The sequence below is a fragment of the Panthera onca genome, chromosome B3 (genome assembly GCF_046562875.1).
Source record: "Panthera onca isolate mPanOnc1 chromosome B3, mPanOnc1 haplotype 2, whole genome shotgun sequence".
Classification (NCBI taxonomy): domain Eukaryota; kingdom Metazoa; phylum Chordata; class Mammalia; order Carnivora; family Felidae; genus Panthera; species Panthera onca.
Genome location: NC_138344.1, coordinates 29,789,483 through 29,804,650, shown reverse-complemented (window position 1 = coordinate 29,804,650; position 15,168 = coordinate 29,789,483).

Sequence of the window (15,168 nt, the reverse complement as noted above, 5' to 3'; positions counted from 1 at the left end):
GCTGGGTAGGCAAGAAGGGATGAGTCAGCCTTGTCTACAAATCACCACCCTCACCAATGCCTCCTTTACCACCGACTGAGGTGATAAGACAGATGAAAGCTGGTGTGCAAGACAGCTAAGCTCCCAAGTGCCAGTTCTGTGTGCCCAGACTTAGAGATGGGGCACACCCATACTTATGAAATAGCCGCCCAGGAGAGAATACTTCAGGGAGAATTGTAGAGCAGTGGGGCTGCCCCTGGGAGTCCCCTACCTCCAGAACCCTTAGGTTTGAGCCACTAAACATCTTCAGCATTGAAGGCACCAAGCCAGGTTTTCTGTTGCTTGCAGCTGATGACAGCTAATGGTGTAAATATCACCTTGAACTTTGAATGCTGAGGCTGCACCTTATCCTAACGGCAGCTGATAGCACTGACTCAGCCTCCCTGGCCTGTTTTTCCATCTATCAATTGGGGTGATGCCTCTAGTTCTGGAGGCAGACTAGAAACCCTATGGTAACAGGAGGTTACCATTGGCAGAAAACTTCACAGCCAGGTTCCTTCCCCTGACTCTCCAGGGGTTCCTCCCATCACCCTCAACAAATTTCTGTTCCTAACAGGCCTTTTCCCTCGCCCCAGAGGTACCCTTCTCGCTGCTACACTTTTCCCCTCTGTTCTCCAGCCTTCCTCCTGGCATGACTTCCTTGACCTACCTTACCTGGGCAAGTCCCCCCAAGGTCCACCTCAAGGACCCCAAAAATAAAGAATTCCTATCCTGACTGCTCTGGTCTAGCCAGGGCAGCCTCGGAAAGATTTGCTGTGCTGGTCATGGGCCAGAGCAATTGTGGAAGGAAGTAATGGGAGGCATCCAAAGAGGCTCTAAAGTTCTCCACTGCAAAGAGGTCTTTCTCCTCCCCTCACACCGCCCCACCTTTCACAGCTTCCGAGGCTGGGCCACCAGGGCAGCCAACTGGGCTTCAGAACACTTGCCAAGTACTGGGGACACCATTAAGCTTTCTACACACACTGTCTCACCTAGTCCTCACCCCATCCTGTGGGGTGCATGCTATCATTGCCCCCACTTCCCAGTGGAACAAACTAGGGATTAAAGTTTATGTGACTCACCCAAGGCCTCACAGCCAAGTGAACAGAGTGCTGGGCTGCACACTCAGGTCTGTCTGATGCCAAAGCCCAGGCTCTTGACCTCCGCGGTATCTTTTGCCAACAGATCTCTCTTTTAATTTAATTTAATTAAAAAAATTTTTTTGATGTTTATTTATTTTTGAGAGAAGGAGAGAGAGAGACAGAGCATGAGAAGTGGAAGGGCAGAGAGAGAGGGAGACACAGAACCCAAAGCAGGCTCCAGGCTCTGAGCTGTCAGCACAGAGTCCGACGTGGGGCTTGAACCCACAAACCGCCAGATCATGACCTGAGCTGAAGTCGGACACTTAAATGACTGAGCCACCCAGGCGTCCCAACAGCCCTCTCTTAACAATGGGTTTCAGCCTTCCTTTCTCCAGTTCTGCCTCCAGACCCTCTCACCGCAATCCCGAGCTGGAAATACTGAGCCTCAGGAGGCTGTTGGGGCTGGTGGTGCTATTGGGTGAGAGTCCAGTGCTGGCACATGGTCTTCACTGTGTTATTTGCATCCATTGAGGATGTCTTGGTTGCAAGAAACATAAAACCAAAGGGTTTATTATGGAGGAAGTGTGTTATCTCCCACATGAGGGGTCTGGAGGCAGCGTGGCCTCCAGGTGGGGTACTTTAGGGCTTCAGCTCAGTTTCTTTGTGGTTCTCCTCCATTTGCTTTCTTCCCCCATGGGTTGCAGCAGCTCTGGCCTACAGCTCCAGACAAAGCCACATCTAGGGGAAGAAACAGGCTACCTCCCCTTGCATCTCATTTTCTTCAAAGTCCTCTCTATCCCCATCCTCCCAGGAGACCTCCCCTCATGTCTTGTGGCCAGAAGTGAGACACATGTTTGTACTTCACCACTGGGGGGGGGATCCCTTGGGGTGTCATAGGTGTTGGGAGCCAACCGCTGTTACTACCACAGCCTTCTCTAACCCAGGTCCACAAACACTGCTGGACGCCAACCCCTGCCAGGACTTGCTAGAACTGGGGCCCAGAGAGGAGGCAGACCTGGTCTCTGCCTGGAGGAGCCCACAGACAGATTCTAGAAGAACTTTCCCGATGAGAAGTGGTTTGGGGTAGGAGTGGGGGGTGGGTGAAACCAGAAGAGGGTGTTGTTATATCCCTAAAGGAGAGAGAGAGAGAGAGATGAGGCCTGGAAAAGGCAGCAGGGATGGGGAAGATGGACCGTGGACGATCCAGGAGGTAGAGAAGCAAGACAGAGACATCTGAGTGCCCCTCAGAAAGGGAACTATTTTCGGGCCTCCCTCATTCACTAGCCCCCTAGAGAGGTGAATCCAGTCCTGAAAATCATAGCTTTTTAATCACTGTTCCAGCTGCTTCAAAACTCAACTTGCCTTGAGGTCTGGGCAGCTATGCCTCAGGCCAGGCTATGGCTCCTCTTTTAAGGGGGATCCCCCTGCGCAGGCAACGTCCCATCCTGTTTTGCATGGCATTTGAACACATCTGCTTGAAGAATTCAAGTTGTAGTAGGCCCAAGGATTGAGAATAAAATGGAAAATAGGTTACAACATCGATTGCCACAGCCAGCCACTGGGCAAGGCTCAGCTCCCGAAGCTACTTCATTTATCCTAGCCAAATAAACAACAAGATCAATAATACTAGCCTCCATTAAGGGAATATCAGTACCTACAGGCCTGCATGTATTTTACATGCTTTATCTCATTGATTGCTTTCTACCAGGATGAGCTATATCCTTTGCGGGGTCAATGCAAAATGAAAATGTAAGGCCTCTTACTAAAAAGGCAAAGACAAAAATTGCCATTAAAGGTACCAAAATGTAAAGTTTCTCCCTTAGCCATGTTCTCTCACTCTCAGTTTTGCGGTGCTTTATTTGTTATTTAATGTGCTTCTGCGCAAACCCTGTCGGCTTTTGGGCTTCCTGTCCAGCCAACCATGGCACTGTCTTCCCTGGCTGGGGACAGGGAAGTCTAGCCAGTCGTCTCCCTTTCCTCTGTAGATAGCAGTCCCGAAAGGTATTGCAAACTCCCGCCAAAACACACTTTTCACCTGCATCAGGAATGGGAGAACGACTCACCCCTGAGTCACCTGCTGAATGTGCCATGGTGCTGTCCACCCAGGGCAGTGACTGTCACCGACATGCCTCATCCTGAGGTGCCACCAGACAACCCCGAGCCTCCCCACATATGCACCCAGATCCCTTCTGGGGGCACAGAGTGGCAGTGGTTGCTAGGAAGGACTGGGGAGGAGAGAGCTGAGAACCTGTGCAGGGGAGGTAGCAGGAGTCAGGACCACATAGGAGCCAGGGCTCCCCACCCTTCACCGTCTCAGACTTCGCTTACAAAACACAAATTCAAAAGATAATATTATTAAGAATTTCAAATGGCAACTGCAGGGTTTTAAGCCCCGAGTGCAGGGTCCTTCTGATCAATAGTGCCCTGCACAACAGCACTAGTAGCTCATCCCTGAAGCCAAATCTGTTCACTACTGTCTGTTCTCCACACAGCAGAATGATATTTTCAGACCCAAATTTGATCATGTACCATCCCTTCGTCACCTTGCTATGACTTCCCATTGTCCTAAGAACAATGGTCATTGCTCTCACATAGCTTACAGACCCTGTGTGATCCAGCCCCAGCCTACCTTTCAACCTCATCTCATATAGGAAGAGTCTGAAGCAAGAGCTTGGACCCTCCTGGAGAGGGGAAGGGCTATAAAGAAGGAGGGTCTCAAAGCTGCTCGGTGACATCGGGAAACCAGAGGGCCTTTACCATAAATTTCACTTGGAAATGGCATTGCCTGTGGTCCAAGGGACATTTATTTTGTTCCTTTCATTGCTGACATGCTGTCTTGATAACATCTGCCATTCTCTAGGCAGGCCAAGCAACATGTGTATCTCCTTCCTTCCTGGAGGAGCAGAGTGCACTGCCATAATGTTGGCCATGGCTGTCAGGTGCCCAAGTTCAGGTGCTGAACTGGAATGTTCCCACTGCCATGCACTGTTCTGGGATGCCTGCAGAGTACCTCTGGGCAGCCAGAGGCTGGGCCACTAGGCTGGGGCTCCCACTCTCAACCCCACCTAGCTTGCCCTGGAATGGGACAAACCCCACTGCAGTGCACCCATCAGCATTTACTGATCTTCCTTCTGGGGACATGAAAACAAGGCATGGCTCCTGCTAGTCTGGTGGGGGAGGCAACCCAGGTGGGGAAATGTGCTGAGTGGCAGGACAGCAGTGTAGCAGTGAGAGAGAGACTCTGCTGGGAGGTCCTCCCAGAGGAGGGGATCTGGAGCCTGATTAAGGAGAAGGAACTCACTGGTGAGATCAGGCAGGAAGGGAATTCCAGAAAAACTGCCAAAGCTTGTTGGGTGTCTCACTGCATCAGGCCCTGTGCTATGCACTTCACGTACTTTAGGTCTCACCTAATCCAGCAGATACAGAAATTGAGGCTCAGAGAGGTCGGACAATTGTCAGAGTCCCATCCTAACCAGGATCTTTCCTTCCTAGAGGGTAGGGCTGGAGGTGAGAGGCTGGGCCAGGGTCTGGGGCAAAAGCCTGGTGGGAGGGGAAAGAAAGGAAGTCCCCAGCTGAGGAGGAAGTAAAGAGACCTGGGGCCAGGCTGGGTGGGGGTGGGGCTCCTAGATCTTATGTCTGAACCTGGAGATCTCCTTCTCTCAGAACCTTGATGGTTCCTGAGGATGTGGCCCTCAGCCCTCAGGATGTGATATAGTTTGTTTTTCAGTTTGTACCAGGAAAGCAGTTGCAAATAATAGTAAGTCTTCTTCCCACTCAGACAGCTCTTCTGAGATGACAAGGAGCTTTCAGATTTACTAATTAGCAGCCACAAAAGTGTGACTCTGAGTTTCCATGCACTGTCAATCTTCAGAAGCTGGGGTGCTGCTCAGGATCCTTGAAAGATGTCAAAGAGGTACAAAGTGGCCAGTGGGCAGCCTGCAGAGTAACTGAACAGAGGACCAGCAGACATGGAGAAGGAGCTCCTTCAGTGAGGGCCAAGAATCCCCACCACCAGCTCACTAGTCAGAGGACAGAGGCCTGCAAAGACCATCTGGAGGTTCTCAAATAGTGGGAGGAGTGTCTACCAGAAGCTCTGTGTGACTTCGTAAAACAGTGTAAGGCCGGGCTCCAACTTAGACCTACTGACTGGGTGGGGGCCAGGGAATCTGCAAAGTTTATAGGTTTCATAAGTGAGTCAGACATACACCCTTGGATCAGAACACCTGCTATTGCCTTACTGCTTCATTTTACAGATGGGGAGACTGAGGCCCAGCAGAAAAGAAGACTGACCTGACTCTAACAGGGAAGGCAGGATGTAACCACCTCCCACCCACTCCACCCCTTGCCCCGCCCTCATCCTTTCCAGCCTGTTTGTGTTTTCTATTGCGCAGCTGTCTCGAATTAGGAGCTTTAAAACAGCTTCTCAGCATTGTCTCCTCAATTGGGTTGGTTTTAATTTAGTCAGAAAATGACTTGTTCACAGGAAAGCCAAGCTTGATTCTGGCCTTGTTGGTGTTTTATGTATCACCGAGAACCTGGGATTCAGGGGCAGAAGACCTTGACTTCACTTTGGCCTGCAGGAAATTCATGAAGTTCACATAGGAGGAGGGGACCATGGATGCAGGCAAAGGAATGGCACGTGCCAAGGTGTGGAGGCAGGAAAGTCTCTGGCACATCCAGGGAGGGGGCCGAGAGCCCTAGACTTGGAGTCAGAACAGCAGTGTTTGCAACTTGTTCCAACCTCACCGTGCCAAGACTCGGTTTCTTCATCTGAAAAGCAGGGAATTATCCTATGTATTTAACAGGATTGCTTTAAAGCTTAAATAAGGAGTTTCTCATGTGCCTAGCCCAGAGTCTGAGAACATGAAAAGGTGCCTGGCCCTGAGCCCATGCACAGCAGGCTTCCAACCCACAGTGGTGATGCACCCTTAGACCTGGCATTGTTGCTGCCCACAGCCCTGTGCCCTCAGGCTTGGTGGGAGAAGCCTCACTCTCAGGACTTAAACAGCAGAACCAAGCTGAGGAGTGACTGGTAGCTTGAGCAGTATGGGGAACTCGACAACAGACTCTCATTGGACCATGAGACTCCCTACTCTTGGGTGCAGGTACCCATCTGCCTAGTTCCTTCCCAAGCCTGGCCCTCAGCAGCACCCTCCTCTGGGTTATCTGTAGGAAGCATGTTTTCTCATTTTGTAAAATACATGTACATTTTTATTCTGGTATAACTTTAAATTTAGAGAAAAGTGTACAAAGAACTCGTCTCCTTTACCCAGTTTACCAGATTAATTTTTACCCCAAGTGCTTTACTATTGTTTCTTTCTCTATTTTTATATATGCTTATTAATTTCTTTTTTTTTTTTTTTGCTTATTTCTTATGTTAGCATGGCATCCCTTCACCCCTAAATTCTTATACCATAGAGACATGGTATCCCTTCACCCCTAATTTCTTCAGTGTATATTTCCTAAAAACAAAAACATTCTCTTACATAACCACAGGACAATTTTTATTTCTAAATGTTCATTTATTTTTGAGAGAGAGACAGTAAGGGAAGAGCAGTGAGAGGGAGACAGAGGATCTGTGCTGAGAGTGCAGAGCCTGGAGCAGGCCTTGAACTCACGAACTGTAATGTATGTTTTTTCTCCTGGTCTCCTTCAATCTATGACAGTTCCTGCCAGTGATTCTATAGAATGTCTTTCTATTTGGATTTGTGTCTAGTCCCTTCCTCATGATGAGATCCAGATCATGCATTTTTGGCAGTAATTCCAGATAAATGATTCTGTGTCCTTCTGGGTGCATCACATCAGGAGGCATGTGATGTCAACTTGTCCCATCAAGGGGATGTTAGCTTTGGTCATTTGACTGAGGTGGTGTCCACCAGTTTTCTTCACCATAAAGTTGCTCTTTTCCCCTTTGTGATTAATCAATAGCTCACAGGAAAATTCTTTGAGACTATGTAAATATGTGTATCCTGTTCCTCATCCCAACCTCACCCATTTGTTTTGGCTTCCAATGATGATTTTCTAACTCCGTCATTGCAAATGTGTCTGTTGGTATCCTACTAAAAGGAGAGAGCCCCCTTTACCTCATTTATTTATTCATTTACTTATAATAATGAGAACTCAGTAACTTCTATTTCATCCAATGGGTTATAATCTGTTACTATTATTTATTTTGATGCTCAAACTGTCGCAGACTTGGCCAGTGGGAGCCCCTCTAGAGTGGTTTCTGTTTCCTTCAGATATGGCTCTGTTGCCTTTTGAGCACTTTCTTAACTTCTTGCACAAGATATTCCAGGCTCATCTGGTACGTTACCTGCCCCAAGCTCTGCAGTCAACCTTTCTCCAAGGATCCCTGTTTCCTTTCAATGGTGAGTCCAAAGCTTTTGCTCTTAACTAAATGCTCTTTATCCCTTGTCTCCCAGAAATGGTTGGAGTAGACTTTGAGGAGAGAGTCCAGGTTTTGCATGAGCAGGAGAGCCAAGAAGTTTTAGGCCATTGCTTCTTCTACTGAACCCTAGGAGTGCCTGTTGTCTGGTGGAGCCTAGAGAAGCATGAGTTCTTTTATTATTATTATTATCACTATTAATAACAACAAACATTTCCATTGTGACACTCACTGAGTCCCCACTCCGTGGCAGCCTAGAAGGAGGCAGGGCCAGCCATAAAGGCATTACATGCCAGGCTGAAGATTTGAGACTTCAAGCTAAGGACACTAAAGGGCTATTGAAGGTCTTGGAGCCAGAGGGTCCTCCTATCTCCTCCTTTCCCTCGAAGACTCAAGGCTCAGGTCATGTCTCTTTCTAGGATTGCCTGTTTTCTTCCTGACATCAAGGCCTCGGGGCCAGATCACACAGAAATGGGAAAAGGAGAGAGATAATGTTTAACTGAAGAATAATCTGACACCCTCTCCCAGCAGAAAGCATATTACCAGACCCAGGAGCAAGCATAGAAGGAGGAGAGGGAAGTGGTGAGATATGACAAGCCGGACATTTCAAAACTGCCAGGCCAGAAAATCAGGAACCAGTGTGCTCAGAGGATCTGACTCTCCTGATAGGGGACTCCATTGGTACAAATACAACGATTTCTCATTTAATTTTCTTTTCTCTATCTAATCTTTTTAAGCATGTGGACAAGGCACAGGTTTGATCCTCTAAAATTTCTCTTCCAACAGGACTGCCACGTACAAGGTGGTTCCTTGACCAAGGTGTCACAAACATGAAGATACACTACTCAGATTCCTCTTCAAGGCGGGACCTGCTGCCCAGATGCAGGGAGAGTAGTTAGCAGATAGTCTCCAGCTGTCACTTCCTTCATAGCCTTTCTCGGCTGCAGAGTGAACCAGTGCCTGGCAAGGGCGGGGTTCTTGTCTAGGGTCACACAGTGAGCTAATCATAGAAGTGCCGGGCAGCTTGTCAGAGCCCTTTGATGCCCAACTCCTGCCTTGGGCCAGCCTCTGCTGACCTGGTACCTGGATTCACCTTACGTCCTGGTATTAAACCAGCCCTTCGCTTTGGACCTCAGCCCCTCGGTCTTGACTTTTCCTGTGGGCCCCTCAAGCCCTGTTCCTCCACCCCAACACTTCCTTCTCCTTCCCAGATCTCCTTCTCAATCAGCCAGGAGATCACTTCCTCCCTCTGTTCTGCCCTCCGAACCCTTTGTTCACTTTCTCTGGCTTTGGCCTTTGCCTTCTGCCCTGCTGTCTGCAGGGTTCCTGGGGGCCTTGGCTTATTCAATGGAAGGGCACATATGCCTCAGTTGGTGGAGACTGGAGCCAAGGCCTCACCTGGCAGCATCAGCTTACAGAAGGCATGAATTCACTCCAGTCCCAGTCGGGAAGTGTCACACTGTAGCCGTAAGCAATTAGTGTGTTCCTACCGTGTGCCAGGTGCTGAGTTCTATGCTTTATACTCACTTCACAAAACTGCCTAAGGACAGTATCATCACTCCTGTCATACTGTCCTCAGGAAGGAGAACTGATGTCGCCAGGGTTATGAGACCCCCAAGTCTGTTTGATTCAAACCCCACCCCACTCTATCTTTCTATTATAATCCTGTAAATACCTCCAAACAGACCCAAGGACTGACAATGCCACCACCACTGCAGGGTACACTAGGAAAACCACTTCAGAAAGTCATTTGGTGGTAAATATCAAGGGATTGTTGACGATCTTAACATGTTGATGTCCTGTCAGGAATCCTGTGCCTGGAAATCTACCCCAAGGAAATACCAAGAAACATAGGAAACAACTTGTACACAAAGATGTTCGTAACAGTATTATTTATTATAGGAAAACAGGAACCCTGAAAACAACCTAAATGTCCAAGCCTAATTACATTATGGCATTGCTCTACTCAAAATATACTGCAGCCACTGAAAGTATTTACAAAAGTTTAATGATAACATGGGGGAAATATTTATGACATAATGCCAATAAAAACAGCAGGTCTTAAAACTATGTGTACCGCTCGGTCTTGACCATGAAAACATGCTATGCAATTAAAATAAGAAAAAAGGAAGTGCAAGTCTTCAGCAGCTCCACTTCCTCAGTGTACCCCGCCTGGTGGGGCACAACCCCAACAGCAGTTTCCACTCTGATGGTGTTTCCCTGCTTTGCCTCTCTCCCTATAGGGCTGTGGGCATCTCAGGTGGGGGGCAACTAGGTCTTAGTCCTGTCTGATTTTGTTTAAGTATATTTATTTATTTTGAGAGAAAGAGGCAGAAAGAGGGAGGGAGAGAGAGAATTCTGAGCCGGCAGTGCAGAGCCCAATGCAGGGCTTGAACCCACGAACTGCGAGATCATGACCTGAGCTGAAATCAAGAGTCAGACACTTAACTGACTGAGCCACCTCGGTGCCCCTTCAGTCCTGTCTGATTGAGAGGCAGCCGGGACAGAGTCTCTTTCTGAGTGGATGCTCCATCCACACTGTGGAACGAGAGAGCAAATGAAGGAACAGAAGGGGTGGGAATGTTGGCCCAGGTCCCAGGCCACTCACCTCCTTGGGATCAAGCAGTCCAGGATAGGGAAGAGAGAGTGTCCCCATCACCCTGGGCCAGGGGAAGGGAGCTGATGCCTAAGCTGCCGCCCAGAACGGGCACCATATATGCATCATTACCTCGAGTGCTCACAGCTCTAAAATGTTAGAATTGCAAGCCCCTGTTAACATTTACAGAAACTAAGACTCGGTTGTAACTTGCTCCAGCTCTTAGTAAGTGGCAGAGATGGGATTCAGATTTCTCTATCTGCAAAACCCACACCACTGTTATGCCAAGAATTCGTGATCCCCAAATACCACCAGGGAGCCGAGTCCGATGTAAAAGCAAAAGAGCCTTTATTCGAGCTAGCTCGAGCTCAATCCCCTACCTGCACCGACGCAGCGGTGAGATACCGAGGAGAGAGAGCGAGTTTCAAAAGGACAAAGGTTTTATTGGGGCCTAGGGGCAGTTGGTGAGGTAATGGCTATGGCCTCAGCCGATTGGCTGGGGAAGGGTCCTGGGGAAGGGTCCGAGTCCTGTTAGGCAGGTGAGGGGGTGGTTACTCAAGGGGAGGAGGTGTGGTCAAGGTGAAGGACACAGAACAAGATGGAGTCGGCCGGCGTAGGCCCGCCCTTTCAACCACGACTGTAAAAGTGACCTTGGGCAAGTCCCTTCTCCTGTATGAGCCCTGGGCTTCCCCTCTGGACAGCGAGGTGCTGACTCAGAGGGCTCAGCTCTGCCTCCCCACCATCACAGATAGCCTGTGATGATAAAATACTCTGATTCAACCCCAACCCCACCTAAGTCCCTTGGGGACTTAGGACTGCAATCCATCCAAGTGAAGGTATCTCTACCAACCCCTTTCAGGCAGCTTCGGTCTGGGGTCTGGGTCTGCCCCTTACCAGACACTGGGAGAAACCCCAGGAGCATAGGAGCATCTCATCCACACCTCAGATAGACACCTGTGTGGCAGGTTGCTGGCCATTTCCCCCTGCCTTATTCTCCCTGGGCTGACATCTGAGGGGCATGGAAGGTCCTAGGCCAGCTTTGCTCAGCTCAGCTCTTATGGCCAAGTAGCTCTAAGAAACACTCATCCCCCTCCACCCCCAACACACACATCCTGATTGCAGGGGAAACCTGCAATAATAACAGCCTGCACCTGCACAGAATCTCCCACCCACCTTAACCCAATAAAGTGGCCAGGACAAGGATGGTAGTTTCATTTTACAGCTAGAGATCTAAAGGCCCAGGGAAAGACAGTAGCTCTCCACAGCCACACAGTTTGTAAGTGGCAAAGCTGGGATTAAGCTCTAGACTCTCAAACCAGTGTTTAGCGCTTTCCAATCAGAGCCTGCATTTGTCCTATTTATGTGACACACATTTATTGTTTATTAATCCCTGCCACAGGCAGGATGCTGCGGGGCCGTGAAATGGGCAATACACAGCCTCTGCTGCTGAAGGTTTACAGTTGCATGGAGCAGGAGAGGAAGGATAAGGTCTCACATGGGTGGTTAGTTGGTGGGTTACTGAGATCACAATACAAGGATGAGGTGTCAGAGCAGAGAGCACACAGTGAGGTGCCTGAAATACCTGCTGAATGAAAGGCTGCCTGAGCGAGTTGTTTTATTAACTAGATGGGGAGAGGAGAGCAGGATGGAGAAGGAGCCTGAGGTGTGGCAGCAGGAATGAGCACACACAGCCTGACACATGGACAGGATACACATCTGAAAGGAAGGAGAAATAAAGCTAAAAAGTTCAGTAGGACCACATTCTTGAACCACTTTAAATGCCAGGCCAGGAAGTTTCAAAGATCCTTTGTAGATAAAGGTCGTAGTTATAATACATGTTTTCAGACCAGTAGTTTGGCAGCAAAACAGTGAATAATCAGGAAAACAACGGCAGCACTGGTAGATAGGTGTGAGGGGTAAAGCTGCAGGCAGAGAGGCAGGTGAGGGTTCTAGAAAGGCATGAAGGGGCGGGGCCAGGCCAGGCTGGCACAGAGGAAAAGGGAAGCATGGACATGGGTGAAGAGTGCATGGGCTTGGCTTCTGACAGTGCTCCCAAAAGCTGGGGCACCCTGCTGGCCACCTCAGCCTCACCCCATCCCAAGGGTTAGGCCTGATTCACATAAGGAGGGTAAGAAGGCATCCAGCGGCAGGTCTCATCAGCTCTGCTGCTAGTCCTTTTCCTACCTGGATGAAACACAGTAACACAATGATGTGCCTGGCTTGGTGCCTGGCACACAGTGGGCACTCAGCCCACAGCGGTAACCCTAGACCCTGAGCTGCACCTTCCAGACCCCTTAAATGCCACTTTGTCCGGATGTGGGACTGCCCTGCCTCAGCTTGACAGAGCTGGAGTTAGGGCCCCGGATGCCAGACCAAGCTGCCTGTGGCCCTGATGCTAGGAGCCACCTGACTCCATGTGTGCCCCTGCCCCCACCTCGTTAGCACTGCCTGTTGGACCACACCATCCTAGGCTGCAGTGGTAGACAAGGGGAGGGAGATGTGAAGATAAACCTGGGTGTGAATTCAACTCTGCCCCTGACTAGCTGCCAGTTCTTGGCAAGTTACTTAACTTCCCTGGGCATCATCTATAGAAAGCGGCCAACAATACTCATGTAACAGGATGTTAAATGGGGCTTTCAGTTATCTGAGAGTTTGGTCTGATGCCCAAAGGTGAGGAGGAAAAAAGACATTAGGAAACTACCCGCATTGACAGGATCTGCCAAAAGGGGGCTCCATATAGGTCCTGCACTATTGCCCATCATCACCTCCAGCTTTATGTAGAGTTTGGGACAGAGAGGAGACTGGTGAAGGAGGATGATTCCAAAGAGAGTTTTGGGGAATGCTGATGTATCTCTTCCTTTCCCCTCTGTAGATTCAGAGAATCAAAAATGGCCTTAGAGCTTGATCATTACACCTCTCTCCCCCATTTCCATTTTCTTTCTCTCCCTCTCCATTACCCAACTCTGCTTTCCTGGGAGTGGGCTCTGTTCTCACTCAGCCTCTTCCCATGTGGCTGCCCCTGGCTGTTTAAGGCTGACATCCTCGTTTATCATCCTCAAAAAGGGATACGCTTCTTGTCCAATGCTCCAGCCAAAGTCCCTGCCTAACTCTCCTTTGCCATGTTTGGGTCATGTACCCATCTCTGAACCAATCACTGTGGCCAGGGTAGGATGAGGGTTCCCGATTGGCCAGATCTGTGTTACATGTCCACTCCAGGAGCCTATGCAGATCAAGAGTAAGGGAGGGAACTTGCTATACAAGAGGAGGGAACAGGAGGCTAGGCCAGGTGAAATGTCCCATAATTCACTGCTTCAGCCATAGGAGAAAAACACAGCATCTCCTTTCCGGATGGCCATATTTGATGTAGCTCTCCCCCCACACCCCGTTATTCTCTATCTCAGCACCCTCCCAGTTTCTCTTATTGTTCTTATTGCAATTTATAACTATGTATTTTACTTAACACACTGCCCTGACACGTAAGAGATGCTTAAAGAATAGTTGTGGAATCAATGAGTAAATGTTACCCTTACAGTGACTGCCCTTGCTCTAGACAGCAGCCATACTTAATAGGGTATGCCACCCACCCCTACCCTAGGCTGCGGCAGAGGGCATTCACACCCCATGGCCTCCTACTCACCTCTCCACTCTGACAGGCCCACCCCCAATCTCACTGGCCTTGCCCCAGCGTGGGTGTCCTTAACCTGCATTCGTGCCCATAAGATAAGGGTCCAGAAGGCAAAGAAAAGTATCTCTCCTCCACTGTTTACTGTGTGGTGGTGTCTATTATACTTGTTGTTGCTTATGTCTTCCTGAGATAAAGCATTCAGGGAGCCTACCAGGGAAGGTCACTGCTCTCCTGCTAGGGAGGAGAGGACGCAAGAAATGGAACTGCAGCACTAGCCAGTGGTGAGGTGAGGGCTCAGCCTATCTTGGTCACTTTGGGAAGGTTCTGGACGAATAGGAGGAGCTCCTGAAACAATGGTGAAAGATGGTTCTGTTGGAGCACAGTGGAAGAGAACCAAGCTATACCCCAAAGGACTTACCTTGGTTTGGATTCTGCCTGGGCCAATTTCCCTTGATTCTCCCCAAGGCTTTATCTGAGTAGTCTTTACCATCCCCAGAGGCCCCACCAAGCTCTCCCTTGGTACCTGCCCTTGGTTATGGCTCAGACCCTCAGATGTTGGAGAAACAGCGCCCTCTAAAGGTCAGAGGGGTGGGGCCATGGAAATCAGCAAGAGGTCCTCTAAGGTTCCATCTTTGGGCTTCAAGAACTTCATGCCAGAGTCAAAAATTTCTGAATTGTATTTAGTTCAAGAACCTTGAACTTCCTAAGGTGGCTCAGGCCAACAGTAAATGAAGATGCTCCCCACAGGCCTGCCTGGCCACGTGCATAGGCGCCACCTGATCCCAAGTGCACCCGCTCAAGTCTTCTGCCTGCCCTGTCCTGCTCCCAAATCTCTTCAGCTTTGGGGCAAGAGGTGGCTGTTTCCCTACCCTGAGCTATGCTCAGTATTCAGGACTTGTAAGCAATATTCGAGCAAATTCTTCAGAGATGTTGGGCCTCTCAACTGGATCCCAGAATGACTACAGAGGAGGGAAGACTGGCTGCTGCTCAACTCCAACTTACATACCCCAAATCTTATAGTTCGAAGAGTTAATCCTGGCACTACCTCTCTACAGAGAGGCATTGTGGCTGTTCAGACTTTCAGAATGTCTCTTCCAGGCACAGGGAAAGGGTTTTGGCATTTGCTGCACTAACATGTTTCCAGACTAAAGCCTCTGTCTTCGTCCTATGACCCAGAAGTTCTGTTCCTGTGCCCGTCCGTGTTGGGGGAGGGAGCAGGCTGAGAGTCCATCGGCAGGGGAGTGGATTAGTAAAACGTGGCCATGGCTGATGCACTATAGGCAACATGGATGCATCATAAAATTGAAGTGCTTCTTTTAAAAACCAGGAAATCAGAGGTGCCTGGGTGGCTCAGTCAGTTAAGCATCTGACATCAGTTCGGCTCATGATCTCACGGTTCGTGAGTTTGAGCCCATGTTAGGCTCTGAGCTGTCAGCACAGAGCCTGGCACCTGCTTTGGATT